This window comes from Durio zibethinus, chromosome 23, assembly GCF_047325235.1.
Source record: "Durio zibethinus cultivar Kanyao isolate XHJ-2024 chromosome 23, ASM4732523v1, whole genome shotgun sequence".
NCBI lineage: Eukaryota > Viridiplantae > Streptophyta > Magnoliopsida > Malvales > Malvaceae > Durio > Durio zibethinus.
Genome location: NC_143184.1, coordinates 5793046 through 5805980, shown reverse-complemented (window position 1 = coordinate 5805980; position 12935 = coordinate 5793046). Strand labels below are relative to the sequence as shown.

The window sequence follows — 12935 nt, the reverse complement described above, 5'->3', positions numbered from 1 at the left end:
CAATGAATGATTTTTCGAATGGTAAAATAAATATCACCATTTTTTATCTCAAATGTGAATGTTTTGTTTAAAGATCATCTACAAACTCATAGATCTTTATAAATGATTACATATCTTTAAGACATATCTATTCTACCTCTACTAGTAGCTGGCTTATTTTACTCAAATAGTCTCCTCAGATCAATATGAATAAGTTCTCAAAATTAAATTCTAAAATTATTGTTATCATTACCTAAATATTCACCATATGAAATTTGAGAATGAAAATGAAAAGTTATGAAAGGTGACAAAGCATAAAACAATGGTTTAATAAAAAAGAGAATGTAATGAAATGCATCAACTTGTCTTTTATTAAAATGATAACAAATAAAATCCTAACATTACTATGAAAGAAATCTTAAAATGACAAGCAGCTTCCAACCAGCCTTAACGTCTTTTTTTTTTTTTAAATTTATGCCTCCATACGATCAAGCGAAGGATCTTTCTTAACATCTAGCTCCTTAATTCATTACAGCTCTCCAAATCTTTTTGGATTAACGTGTTCTTGATTCTCACTTAGAGCATTAACATTGTGATTAGGTAATTGATTGCTACTAACATTGGGTGTTATTGCCCTTCCTTGATCAAAGTTTATCATTTCATCATTGATCAATCGTTACACCTTATGCTTTAGGGAATGCAATTCTTTATGAAATGATCGATAATTCCATAGTGATAGTCATAGTGGACTGTAAGAGCATACCATTTGGAATTGGATAGCTTGAGCTACTCCACATAGCTGTAGGCAATCAAATGGTTGTTGTAGTACTATCGGTATAGTTTTATATAAGTCATAGGGATTGGATCAAATATGAGTTTTTCTTTAATAGTTCATTACTCTCGTGAACCACTTATTAGGTTAGCAGGACGAATCTGAGGTTTATGAGATGTTGAATGTTAAGGCTATATATGGGGGTTTGGAAGATGAAAATAGGTTGGTATGTTGATGAGTAAGATGGTTGTGGATAAGGCTGATATAGGTAAGATGAAGTATTGTTCACAGTAGGATAGTATGGGGAATAACCCTATGGTGGATAGGTTGATAACCCTTAAACTATTTGTCAAAGCTCACAGCTTGAGTTTCAGTCTCTTTTTTCTTTCACATTTTCTTAGTTTTTTTTTTTCTAACTTACCATTTTTAATGACATTCTCAATGATTTCGCCTGAGATCACTGTGTCCATAAAATTTTTTATTACATTTTCTATCATCTTTTCATAATAGAGAGATTTTAAAGTACTGACAAACAACATTATGATCTTTTTTTTAGTCAAAAGAGGCTACACCTGAGTAGCTATGTCTTTTCACCTCTTGGCATATTCTTTAAATGACTTAATCACCTTCTTTTCCATATTTTACAAAGAAAGACGATCATTAACTAAATCTATGATATGTCGATATTGATTAATGAAGTCATGAGCCATATTACTTTATGAACGAATATATTATTGTCCAGCTGAACATACCATCTAGTAGTAGAGCCAGTGAGGCTCTTTTGAAACACATGCATTAATAATTTCTTATTATTGGCATAGGCTGTCATCTTTCGATAGTACATGATAATGTGAGTCTTTGGACACTTTGTACCATCATATTTTTCAAACTCTGACATATTGAACTTTAGAGAAATACCTACATCTAGGACTAAACAGAGCCTAGTAGTATCCACTGAACCATAAAAATCGATGCCCTTTATAGCTCACAACATTTCCTCTAATAAGTTTATTTTTTATTCAGCTTTTGAATCCTTCAGTGATTTACCCCTTTTTGGTTTTAACGTTTTGTTCTCCTTTGGATAGTCCAAATCAGGGATCTAAACTGGTTCTACTACCTTCTTAGTAAAAATAAGATTTACATAATTCTAGTATTGTCTAAGATTTGAAGTTGATGGTATTTTAGGGTATATGTACCTTACAAGATAGGTGAATTGTTGTAGTAATGGACTTGTGCGGGTTGGGCTTGATGTGGCCCCAAAACCAAAAGGATACAGTAGGTCATCCATCTCTTATGATGGATGGTCTTGTTGGCTAGTACTTTTTTTATACCTTTTCCTTTATTTAACTTGTTCAAAGCCTCTAAAATCTTATTCAACTCCCCTTCTAGCTTTTCTTAAGCTTTCTCTATCTTTTCGAGGTGATTAAAATTTTTTTGTTTCATTTGTCTGGTTCGAGCTCTTGTATTGTATTGGTGAGTAAGGTTCTTGCTTGGTGGAGCTATCCTTGAATCTTAAACACCATAATTATGATCATAAATGTTATGCTATGCTTTTGATATATTGATGCATAAATGAAATGTACATTTTCATGGATGAAATGAATGATACAAATGCACAATGTTACATATGACAATGATGCATGACATGATAATGCAAATGCACAAAGTCAAACAAAATGGTTAGATAAGCAAAACATCACACAAATTATTCTTTCTTGTGTCCTATATTTGGGTTACATCTATCATCGGGTAGGAAATGCTCTATTATAAGACTGCCCTCTTAGGTGTTGATTACATGCAGGGTTAGGTGATTTTGACTACTAACAATTGCCAAATTGTTCCGTACATCCTTGTCCATCACATACTAGTAAAGCATTCCAATCATCATCCATCACAAGCTACCAATGGAAATAATTCAATTTGAGTGGGAGTATTTCACTAGCCATTGTAGAGATTATCATCTCACGAGAGCATAGGTACTTAATTTCCTCTAAGAGAGATAGAGCCTGGGTATAGAGCTCATGTAATGTAAATGCATGTAATAGTGTATGTGAAGGAACATATAGGTTTCATACCCCAAAAATAAATTATAAGACAAAAATGTTAGTAAACAGATAACACAAATCATTACAATTTAAAACAATTAGACCAAAGAATAGGATAAATTTAAAATTTTACGACTTGACTCTCTATTGCTGTCTCCAACGAAGTCGCCAAACTATCATAACATATAGATCCGTAAATCTATAGCTAGACTTAACAAATGGAGTCGTCACCAATCTTTTTTACTATGTGTGATTGGTCACCTAAGAAATCTATCCTTTTTAAAGAGCTCATAAGCTTGACTAAGGATCTCTAAGAGAATAGGTTCAGGTCTACTAACCAGAACAGGGTTTGAAAGTTCGGTTACATATGAAAAATGTTATAGCACCCCCACATGCCCATCCGAAGGATAGTACCATTTTATTTTAAATTTATCCTAGGGTCTTGAGTCTAATGGTTTCAAATTTTTATGTTAAATATTGAAAATAATTTATAAGATTATTCCATCAATCTGGTATAATTCTTAAAAAATATTTTTTCACCTCAAAAGTATTCAAGGATCCCATTTGTTTCCATAAAAAAGCTCTATTATCGAAAAAAATTAATTATTTTTATTCTGATTTTTATTTATAAAAAATATATCTAATTATTCCACTATTTGGGTCAAATTAGAAATATTTTTTCTTTTGAATTCTAAATTTTTCACCATTTAGGTCAATTTAGAAATATCTTTTTTTTGAAATTTTTAAAATTTTCACCATTTGGGTTTATTTAGAAACCTTTTTTTTTTCTTCTTTTTTTTGGTTTTGGAAGGAAAATAATATGACAATTATTTTTTGTTGAAATTTCATTTAAATTTTTTCACAATTTGGGACAAATTTTAAAAAATTTCTCATTTAGAGATTTCTTAGAAATTTACCATTTAAAATTTCTAAGATTTTCATCTTTGGATAATTGTCAAATATTTTCAACAAAATTTTTTTTATTTTTTATTTTTTTGAATGAAAATAAATATTAATTATTGTTATTGCAACTTTATCTAAATTATTTCACCATTTGAGATAAATTTAGATAAAATTTCTCATCTAAAAATTTTATAAAAATTTACCATTTGAAATTTTTATAAATTTTATCATTGGATAATTAATACTTATTCTAAAAAAATATTTTTTTTTATTTTATGTTTTTTATTATTATTTTATTTAATATCAAATAATGAAAACGATAAAACAAAGTGAATAAATAAACAATTATGCATAAAACAAAACAAATGAATAAACAATCAATTAAAGAATAAAAAATAAAAAAAAAGAACAAGTACCAAACAATAAAGAATTTATAAAAAAAAAAAAACTAAATGAAAAGTAAGTAAAAGTACCAAAGTTGACGTAACCTCTAGGATTCACCAAACCAATGTGCTAGGGAAAGCTTTTCTTGCCAATCAGGTGCTAGCATCGTATTATAATGATCATCCTGTCTACCTTTCTACTTGAAAACTTGAATCTAGCTTGTGTAGCTTAGGCGAAGCAAGCCTACACTAGTCTTGGAATCAACATTACCGCAGCTATGATAGATGCTCTATTGCGTGTAATCTGTTTTTCTCTTTTCTTCTTTTTTTTGAATTATGTTTCTATGTTTTGTATGGGTATTGATAGGATCAGAGCTCTAATCCAAACAAAAATTCTAACTCAGCTCAAATTCAAACACATAATCCCAATCAAACTCAACTTCTTATTTTTTTTTCAATTTTTTCAGTTATTATTTTTTATTTTTTTATTTACAAAAATTAAATATAGACCACCGGATAGATTGGAGTGTTTACACACTTCTGACTTGAGATTCACTTTTGGAAGTGAAAAACCAGTACTAGTTGGCTATACTATTTTAAATATGGTAGGAGATGTTGATTTTCAAAAGTCTACTTCAGGTTAATTAATTACATTTTCAAGTGGGGCTATATCTTGGCAATCGAGACTATAAAAATGTGTTGCACTTTCTACAATAGAGGTAGTGTATATTGTAGCCATTAAAGCATGTAAAGAGTTGTCATGGATGAAAAAGTTCATATAGGAACTCGGTTTCAAGCAATGATGTTATATGATATTTTGTGACAATCAAAGTGTAATTCACTTTGGTAAGAATTCTACTTTTCATTTAAGATCAAAACACATTGATGTGAGATACCATTGGTTAAGAGATGCTTTTAATAATAACTTATTTGAACTTGAGAAGATTCATATCAGTTATAATGGTTTTGATATGTTAATAAAGACACTACCAAGGGAGAAGCTTAAAGTTTGTCATTTGATCATCGAAATGGCAATTTTCTCTTTATAGTTGGAAAGAAGGAGATTTGTTAGGCTTGGTTTATTCCATGTGGATGTGGCCTAAACCAAAGCCTATTCACCAAGGACTTCTTAGTCCTTTCATGCTTGGTTATAGGGTTTTAAACCCTTATATGGCTAAAAAAGAAACAAGAGTGGTGTGACTACAATAAAGAAAAAAAGGAGAAAAAAAGGGTTTTGTATAATCCCAATCAAGTAGTTTGATCAAGATTAATCCGTTATCCAATTGAGTTGTAATTTTATTAGTGTGTCTATGATTCATTGTTCTTCAATCTGAACAGTGGATATCGAGTTTTGAGTTTTTTACCTACTGATTTTATGGGTGCTTGTTAATCCTTAAATTTATTGAGAACTTTTCAATTTTATCTCGTAAGATTGTTTAATCTTAAGATATTATGGTTGTATACCTTTAATTTTAGCTAGACAGAACTTTTTATTCCTATTTTGTGATAGTGAAGATTATTTGTTACTGCCTATGATTTTTATTCCTCGTTTTGGATATGTTTTCTACATAAATTGCTTGTGTCATTGTGCTTATAGTTTAAAGATTTATTTAATAGTTTTATTTATTCATACAAAAGAGGTATAACTTGATTTTTTTTGTTGCATAACATATTCAGTTTGAATATTGTTTTAGATTATTTTATCCCATCAAAATGATCTTGTTTTATCTAAATCCCCAAAATTGTTTTGGGTTTTTGTAAAACCTTGTCCACAATCCCCAAAGATATATAGCTTAGAACGCAATAATTGAGACAGAAACCACAAAAGTGACATTTTTTTTTTTTACATTTGCATCATGCTCTAGTTTAAACTTTACAAGAAAAGAAAAAACTAAAAAACAAAATCAGTAAGATGAACCATGGAACAAGATTTAACAGCCCTCAAATCAAACCCCACCGAGAAAATGTCGGACAACTCCAAGATTCAATGAAACCGAGAAAAGAACAAAAATAGGAAATGGAACAAAAAAATTGGAGGAAAAAAAAACCACGACCTCTTGGCAAGAATTTTTAACAAGGAGCAGAAGTTTCACATGAACTTAGAAGTTGTTCCAAGTAATCAGCTCCTAAATCCTCCAGCACCACCAAGTTTTGTTGTTGCCTTGTTGTCTGGTTTTGTTTGCTTTTCTTTTTCTTTGACCTTTTCCTTAAGGAGTGCCTATTCTTCAGAGCCACAACAGGGGAGCAACCCTCCTCAGATCGATACTCGATGTCCTGAAGCGATTCCCTGACAACTTCTATTGGGAAATTGAGGGTAGCCAATGACCCTCTCATTGAAAATGCTGCTTGATCGTAAGCTAAAGCAGCTGCTTCAGCGCTGTCAAATGTTCCTAGCCAGACCCTGACACCATTTCTTGTTGAATCTCTAATCTCAGCTGCATATTTTCCCCATGGCCTCTTCCTGACTCCTCTGTAATTTTTTTCCTTATCGGGCTCTTCATGTTTAGCATCTGAAGTAACCTCCTCCTCCTTTACACCATCAGTGGAGTTGGACTCTGAGGACTCTTTAGGTCCATCAGCCAACAAATCCATCCAAAGCATTTCTTCAGAGTCATTGAAGTTCAAAGGAAGAGAATTGTGGTCGAGAAGAAGCTTATCCCAGCAACTAGAAAAAGGCTCTGGTGAGCCAAACGATGATTCAGGGGAGAATTCTGGAGTAGTTGAGTATTGAAAGAAAGAAGAGTCCTCCATATCTGGGTGAAACTCTTGCTAGATTATTCGCTTAGCTCTACGCTTTAGATTTTGCCGAGGTTGTTCTGTTTGTTGTCTCGGTGGCAACTGCTGACAAACAATGTTTTGGTTTCACAACATTTTATACCATAATTAAAGGGCAGATTTGAATATTAAAATAATGAGAAAGATTAAAAAACAAAAAACAAAGAGGAATTGGCACGTGAGTCAAAATGACGTACGGCGGCGGGGTTGGACCCAAAATTGCATAAGATGTGATGTAACTGCCTTGTCAGCATTTTAGGGCATTTTTACCTACGTGGCAGCCATTTGTCTCTACGTTAGAAAGGACCTCTGAAAATAGAATATAGAGTTGGAGTCTGCCACTGGAGATCATTTATGCCCAATTGTTCGTTATTAATGAATTAAGCCAAAGAAGAACTTGTTTAAAAAATTAAGGAGAAATTATTAACTTGAAAGCAGGATAAGACCTTGATCACACAAAAAAAAAAAAGAAAAGTCTCTAAGGCACATTAAAATGTTGAAAATACATAAAAGTTCCAAACGTGATCGTCGATTGTGTCTAATGGCAAGGAACATATTGAAACCTACCACTTATTCATTGTTTAATTTTGATTTCACTTTTTTTTTTCAATCAACTTTTTTGTATGTTCATTATTTAAGCAGATAAGGCTGTTTCTTGGCAAATCAAAGGATCAACTTACCATTAAATTAGTAATTAGCCTCTCATATCTAGCTCTAAATCAATATATATTTTTTGTCACATGCATGTACAGTGAAAATCATTTATCAATTATCATACCAAACAAAATGATTTAATGTATTTAATCAAAGAAATTACCTATCTCTTAAGTAGGATTTTCTTTAAAAAAAAAATTGATCTTACCTAGCTAAAGCATCAGATCTCGACTTTAGTCCAAATTACGACCAATTAACCTGGTTTTTTTTTTTTTTTTCATAAAAGATTATTATAATGAGGTCAATAAATATACAAGTACAATCTGGCTAAGCATTCATGTCAAAGAGGGACCCTCATCAAAGCGTTTAAACCAAATGATCAAGCTTAGGCAATTAATTTTCCACCTCACCTCTAATATCTGTCGTCAACAACATCGAAAATGATCTAAAATAGCGACATTTGAAAATGATGTGCTCGTGTTCATGTTCATGTTAATTTGTTTGCGTTATGAATTTAGGTCATAGTTTTCTTCATCTAAGAAATTATTAATGTGCAAAAAAAAAATGTCATTTATCAAGTACTATCAGTATGCATGCAATGCAAGAGAGTTAAAGCGACATGGGACATCCTGTTCAATCGAAGAAATTGTCTAGATTCAGGCTTCCATCTATCTATTGAAAGCTTCTTTAAGCGTTCAAGAACTTTCGGATAAAATTGGTTAAAATTTTGGAAGTCCTCTCAAAGGGGAAAGATTGCTAGATACTTAGATGACGTAGTTAATTTGATTGGGACGGCTCTCTACTCCTTATATTTTCCTTCAATTGAGTCACTGTAAAACATGTAATAATTTCGTAAAATTGTAATTAATTAATTAAAGGAAGAAAATAATTATCATATTATAGGTAGTTAGGTAGTAGTAAAATTTGGGTTGATAATTTTTTTAATTTAAAAAAAAATTCCCGAGTACAAACATATTGAAAAACTTCACTTTATAAATTTACTTTAATAATTCAACTTGTAGTTGTTTTTACACTTCAAAATTTTTTTATTAATTATTCTAAGTGGGGACAGAATGGCCCCCCAAGACACACCGTTAAAATGGTGATAGTACCGAAAGTGTAGCTAAGTATATCATTTTAAGAATTTAATCATAAAAACAACATCAGAGACTCAGAGTCTTAAATTCTCTTTACACTGCTAAATATATTTAAAATAATAATTTTAAAAAAATTTTTGAAGTTATTTTATTTTGACACTTGTATACCTTATTAAACTTTATAAATCTATTAAAAAATATGATAAGATTTTTCCAAGTAAAACGACGACGCAAGTAATTATATTAAAAATATACCAAAGTAAATAATTACATGTAACTTTTGTGTAAATTATTAAAAAAATGAAATTATCAGAAAAATTATGAAGAAAACTACTTTTGGCTTGATTACTACTCCTTAGGAAACTTCTGTAATGTGACAAGAGAGTGGTCAGAGGAGCAGGATGAACAGTGGGGCCCACCATATCTGGACTTAGTCATTTGTAATTTGACCAAAGTTTTTTAATTATTTTTGAAAAATTCCTGGATCCATCGTACATGGTCACTTCTTAGGTTACACAGTATAATTTTTTTAATCATTATCATTTCTTTATTAAGCCCTCGATCATGACCGCCTTGTATACCCTTAAAACTCCTGACATTATCCCATTATTTCACCGTCCAGCGCCGCCAGGGAGTCTCCAGTGACCCACAAACATTTATCATCACTTATTTTATTTAGATAATAATTAACAGTGAAGAATGTAAAATTTTTATTTGATGGTGTCAATTTATAATATATAAAAAATTATAAATAAAAGTTTTAAATAATATATTATTATATTATAATTGTCGAGTTTTCATATCTTAAAAAAAAAATTACATTATTATTAATATTATTAAATATGTTTTTATTAAAATATATAACTAATCAATCATTTAATAAAAATAAAAAATTTAAAGTATTAAAATTATTGAAAATAGTGATTTGAATCCCATAAATATTTGTTTGAGATTGTCTTAATATTGTTTGATGTATAAAAAAATTTATAAAAAAAAACTCTAAGAAAATTTTTTTTTTAATATATAAGTTTAACTAGTAGAAGAATAGTTTTAAAAAGAAAGAGATTCGTAATAAACAAATTTATATGTTTATAAATATGTGAAGTCTTGATAGGATTATATATGAAAAAAATTTAAGAGAATTATAAAATTTTATAGGATAGATACCTCATAAGACTATTAGATATTTATATCTTATGAGTGTATATGAGTATTATGTTTATAAATGGATTAGAGGAGAGTGAAAAGATCCACATAAACAGATCATTTGATAAAATTTGAGTCAAAATGGATATTATTATGAATAGTGATTCAAATCCCATAAGTGATTTGTTTGAGATTAGTTAAATATTGCTTGATAAATAAAAAGAATTGCAGAAGAAAAATTTTAATAAAAAATAAATTTTTAATAGATAAGTTTGCATATTTATAAATAGATGAAATCTCTATAAGATTAGGTATGAGAAAAAAATGTAAGAGAGTTATAAGGTTTTATGAAATAGACATTTAATAAAACTACTGGAGATTTATATCTTATGTATGTATATAAATATTATATTTATGAATGGACTAGAGGAAATTAAGAGAGTTTACATAGGTATAATATATAGGTGAATATGGGTATATGTTTATTTGTTTTAAAAGAATGTATATGGGTATATGTTTATTTGGATTAAAAATACTTCATAGAATTAAAAAAGATTAAGATGATTTATGGGCATTAATTATGAATGTTTGATTTCATGCTTTGATATAATTCTTTATAATTAGTAGATCTTGTTTCTTATTCGTAAATATAGATCAGTTGAATCAAATCACATTAAATTATTACCTCTTGTATACTTGATTGATTGTTCGATTTTGCTTTCGTTAGTTTAATTAATTAAAAGTTTTTTGCCTAACAAAAATAAATCTTTAAATTTTTTTATTTTTTAATTTTAAAAGTTGTTTATGAACATCCATATCAACACTTGCATTCGCCACTAATAATTTGTCATAATTTTGATTAGTATACAATCAGCTTGAGTTCAACTTTTTTTTTTTTTAATGAAAGCTTGTGTTTAAATATTTTAAATTAGATAGGATGGGATCCATCGGAGCAATCTGTTTGTTATTATTTTTTAATTTCCAACCTATATAATAAGAGAAAGAGGCCAGCTTTCCTAATTCGTGACTTCATCGCTTTGCTGTCCAACAAATAAAAATAGAGTATGATGCTTATTGATTAAATTTAATTATCAATATTTCCAAATGCCCAAAGACCGAAGCAGTCAACTTAATTGAGATTGAAATCTTAATCTTGGGCTGAAAATTATACCTAATAAGGGGAAGACAGTAGTGACAGGAGTGCTGAGGCTAATGCACTTTCGGTTTCATGGGCCAATAAAACTTCAGTGGTGCAAGCAGAAGCAGGCAAGTGGTTGGTGATTTAATATCTAAGTAATTGGAGCATGGGGTCGGCTGGGGAAAATTTTGTTTCGACTCTTTTAGGGTAAGGTGCATGAACCACAGGACGTAGCTCAGTTGAACATTGGGTCTGGGATCTAATTAGCCAATGAATTCATTAAAAAAAAAAAGATTTTGCAGACGTATACTTAAACGTGCTAGATTGTGACAGTAATTATTTAATATTTTTTTTTTATGTTCAAGACAATTGTGTATTCTATTGAGCTTTCATGACCACATTAAATGCTTCATCCCCCTCATGGTCAAGTTTATCTTGAAGAATTAGTGGTCTCATTTTTTTTTTTCAATTTTTAATCCTAATAATACTCTGATTTATATATTTAAAGCAATTAGTAATCATGATAAATAAAAAAAGTGAATATTTTCAATTCATGAGTAAGCCTGAAGTTCATTCAAATGCTGAGAGCCTGGGATTAAAGTATAACTAATTGATCATCAAAATGTGCAAAATTCATCATGTGAGAGTTTGAAACTATTCGTTTTTTCCAAAACGTTGAACTTTTCAAACACCAAAAAGATATATGATCAATCCAATGCATGCTTTGAAGAAGAATCTAATTATTTGGTCGTGGCGTTGATCAGGTTGGTGGGCTTAAATTTCAGGTGCCTGCTTTTTTTGTTTTGCTGGGTTTCTTGGATTAATTCACATATTTTCCTAGCTAGTTGGTAGCATATTCCGTTTGGCCTAACAATTATACTTCACTGCTTCCCACGTGAATTAAAACACAGGTGAGCAAGTGCATGAATCTATGCATCATCCTTCCTTTCGCTTTAACCACTTTCTAGAGAAGTACTATAAAACTAAGAAGAGTGAGAGAGAGGTCGTAGGTGTTCATCATGCTTGTTGCTTCATAATTCAACACATAATAATAGTGTTACAACTTTTTGCAACTTTTTCTTTGGTTATGTACTTAGGGTAGCTTTAATTAGGCATCGAGGATTTTAGATTTTTCACAAGGTGGGTAGGCTGTCGTACGTTCTTGCACTATATGAAACCATAAAGAGCCTTGCTACCTGCTTGTTATAACATATATGCCCTCGAGAAAAATAAAACTAAATATGTTCATCATGTAAGAGATAAACATAAAATCAAAACAGTAGCCAATCTCGACCAAGTTAACAAGCATCTGCAGCTCCCAATCTCATCTCGACCAAATAAAAAACAAAGCATTTGCAGTAAAAAAAACAAAGCATCTGCAGTAGCAAAACAAAAAACAGTAAACCAAGTCGGAGCTTAATCAATGCGTCAATCATTTCAGATAACTTTAGTTAAATTCAAAAATAGAACTAGATGATATTAACTAATTTCATATACCTTGTACGCATTCCATATGATCCCTTATTACTATATTCATATACACAGACAATGTGAAATTTTTTTGGCCAAAAACATAGACAATGCGATTAATCAAACCAAACTTAAACACCAAATTTCTACTCCGAATATTAAAGTAAAGAGACAACAATAATGATTTGTAAATAATGAAGATTTCAAAGTAATATATTAAATGGTTTTTAATTGGATTATTATGCCTTTGTTCCGTAACAAGCACATGTGGGGTGCATTCTCAATGCATTGGAGTCTCATTCCCTGCAAACACACATATAAGTTATAACATTCTCAAGGTCCACTAATTTTTGGGATCAACCATGAACCATCTTCCTCATTGTCTTCCTCTACTTTTAGTTAAGTCTATGATTAGCTTTATATAATAGTAAGCTCCACTATATTTGTCATTCTTCTTTTCTTCTGCGCTGTAACTTCCTCTTATTTAATATTCTAAATTAATAATTTCTTAAGCCTAATTATTAATCATTCACTAAATGTATGGAAATAATGAACTACAAACATATTTACTTA

The 12935-nt window shown here is 30.2% G+C and overlaps 1 pseudogene; it reads right to left on the bottom strand.

Annotated features, from left to right (window-relative positions):
• Positions 1-5910: 5910 nt before the first annotated feature.
• Positions 5911-6935, bottom strand: LOC111313447 (ethylene-response factor C3 pseudogene; annotated as a pseudogene).
• Positions 6936-12935: the final 6000 nt, after the last annotated feature.